A 3,173-nucleotide genomic window follows, 5' to 3' on the forward strand; every position below is an offset into this window, starting at 1 on the left:
TTAACCGATTCCCAGTATCGAGTGAGCAGTGTCAATGCAGCAATAACGTTTCCCCATCTAAGGCAGGAGCATGTAACACCAACAGACTTCCCATCGCCCTGAGATAACTGGGGTGCCCCATCACAACAGAAAGCAAAGAAACACGACAGTCCCCGCGAGAGAGCTGCCCCACGGCAGGGGGAACTAGGTCCACCAGACGTCCCAAGGGGACCCCCAGGGGCTTGGAGCCCAGGCTGGGCCCCTCAGCTTGAGGCCACACTTGCCTTTCCACCATTCTGGGGGTCCTGGCAGAAGAAAGCCAGGCCAAGGAAGGGGGAGGGTGTGGCTGGCCCGTGGGACTCAGGGCAGGACTGACTTGGGTCTGTGCTGGGCTCCACGTCCAGTCACCACCCTTGGAGTGTACAAAGCTCTTGGGATCATTGTAGGTTTTTGGCAAAAAGCAATGGAGCTGAAGTCACTTAGGATGGTTTTTTTAAAAAAAATCCTCACTGAGGATTCCCTCAGCGCCAGCCTCGGCTCCTAGTGAGATGCAGACTCCTGGTCATCCATGGCTCTGCCCGCAGCCTGCCATGGCAAGGGGAGGCTACCAGACACTGGGTGCCACATGGGGTTCTTCCCTCACTTTGAGTGAAGGGCTGCACCCCCCCAGGATGAACCCAGCTCAACCCTCCACCTCTGATGCTGAGGCGCTCATGCCTCCCACGACCGGAGGATCCAGCCTCTCCCGGGGCCTCCGTGTCACTGCACAAGCCTCGTCCATGCGGCCCCAGCAGACAGGGTGAGTCCTGTGCGGAGCCTCCCAGCTCGCTGGCCTCGCTGCCCACATCAGGCCCTTGTATGTCCACTGAATGAGTGGATGAGGGCCCCTCACAATGACGGTGATGGTGACGAGGAGGAGGAAGTGAAGCGGGCTGAGATCCAAGTGTCAGTCCCTGATTCAGCCATCTGTGTGTATGAAATCATTTAACCTCATGACAAGATTGTGTGTTGGGGTTGGGGGGTAGGGGGTGCGTCCTGCCACTGTTCTCACCTTGGAGCCAGCAAGTTCACTCTCAGTGTCCAGGGGTGGCTGCAGCCACTGGCCACAGACTGGACAGCTTTAACACAAATTCATTCCCCCCCCCCCAGTTCTGGAGTCAGAAACCTGTGATCAAGGTGTGGGCAGGGCTGAGCTCCCTCCAGAGGCTCCAGCGGAGGGTCCCTCTGGCCTGGTCCAGTCCTTGGGGGACGCCAGGCCTCCCTGGGCTTCTGGCCACATCACCCCGACCTCTGCGTCCATCTGCACAAACCTTCTCCCCTGGGTGGCTCAGTGCCTCAGATCACCCCCTCTTTTCTTCCAAGGACACCTGTCGTTGGATTTAGGGTCCACATGCATCCCGGGTGATCTGGTGCAGGGGTCAGGAACTTACTTCCATCTGCCGAGACCTTTCATCGGAATAAGGCCACCTCTGGAGGCTGCAGAAGGATGGATGGCTTTCGGAGCCACCACTCAGCCCAACATACTTGTCATGAAGCCACAGGGCAGAGCCTCACTGGGCTTGGTGAAGGGAGCTTCGAGGAAGCAGGGCCCAGTCCTGGGGCTGCCTCAAGAAAACAGTTAGGATCAGGACACTCGAGACCAGGCACAGAGACCAGATGGGCAGGGCTCGGAGGTGTGCTGGTGGGCGTGGGGCTCACCTGCAGGGAGCCTGGAGCCTGACATGACGGCCCAGGGCTGGGGGACACAGTGCATGATTTGGGAATGGACACATCCCAGCGCGGACGAGGGGAGGCAGGCCCAGGGGCTCAGGCCAGGGGAGCCCAGATCCTCCTGCTGCCCTCAAGGGGCAGGTCAGATGGGCACAGGAGGGAGCCGTGGTTTCAGCGACCTGGGTCGGAGTCCTGGTCTGCTGCTGTGTTGTCTCTGGTGAGTGACTCAGCCTCTCTGAGCCCACCGGAGAAGTGCTCGGTGGTGCCCGGGAAACAACGCATGCATTTTGGAACTGGGAGAAGAATCCTCGTCACTTATTGGTACAGCTCAATCTTTTCTGGAGGCCACAACCAATGTCTTTATGTTTGATGTTCATTTCAAAGTCAAGAAGTTTTTAAAAACATATGTGTGGCAAAGGATTTAATTGGACTTGGAAAGGCTCTTCTTTCTCCTTTATGAGCATGGCCATTTCATTATCATATGAGCAATAATGATATATGACTGAATATTCACATCACCAGTGAGAACTTCCCCAGTGCCAGACTCCAAGTTAAGTACTTTAGGATAACCCAGTGATGTAATGACTTGTTTCCCAGGTGGTTCAGCAGAAAAGAACCCGACAGCCAATGTAGGAGATGCAGGAGACCTGGGTTCAATTCCTGGGTTGGGAAGATCCCCTGGAGGAGGAAATGGCAACCCATTTCAGTATTCTTGCCTGAAAAATTCCACAGAGAGAGGATCTTAGGGGCTACAGGGCTGCAAAGAGTTTGACACGTATGAGCCACTGAACATGCACACGGTCGTGTAAATACTGTTGTTATCTCTGACAAATGGTGAAGCTTCGGTGTTGTTGATTAGTCATCAGATTTTGTCTGATTCTTTGTGACCCCACGGAGTAGGCACTCCATGGAATTCTCTAGGCCAGAATACTGGAGTGGGTGGTGTTTCCCTTCTCCAGGGGATTTTTCTGACTCCCCACATATTGTAAGACTAAACTTGAGAATTCTTGTTTTTCTTTCATTTCAAATAGCCTTTGGGAATCTGAAAGGACAGTGTAGGTACTTTCAAGATGTCTTCTGCAAAACAAAGCCCTTTCGGCAAATGTGGTCATAATACCCAGGTGGGTGTCGCTGTTGTAAGTGTCACATATCAGCCAGAGGCAAATTCTGAGCTCTTCCTCTGGCAGAAACAAATTGACAAAATAAAGCAAGAAAGAGAGCTGGGAAAACAAACCACATCAACAAGTGGAAAAGCGTTCCTCATGAGACAAAGCTAGAGAAAAACCCAACATCCTTGTGGCCCAAAAACCCTCTTAGAAATGAATGTTCCATAAGGAAGAGACGAATCATGTCAAGTTCCAAGGAGAGGCAATGCTCATGGCCAGTGTAGCTTAGAGACGGCCTGACCACTCGATGAAGACACACACCAATGTAAACCCTTTGCAGACAGCAGTGACGGTCATCACCATAGTAAGTGTTTAGTC

Source organism: Bubalus kerabau, unplaced genomic scaffold, assembly GCF_029407905.1.
Source record: "Bubalus kerabau isolate K-KA32 ecotype Philippines breed swamp buffalo unplaced genomic scaffold, PCC_UOA_SB_1v2 scaffold_40, whole genome shotgun sequence".
NCBI lineage: Eukaryota > Metazoa > Chordata > Mammalia > Artiodactyla > Bovidae > Bubalus > Bubalus kerabau.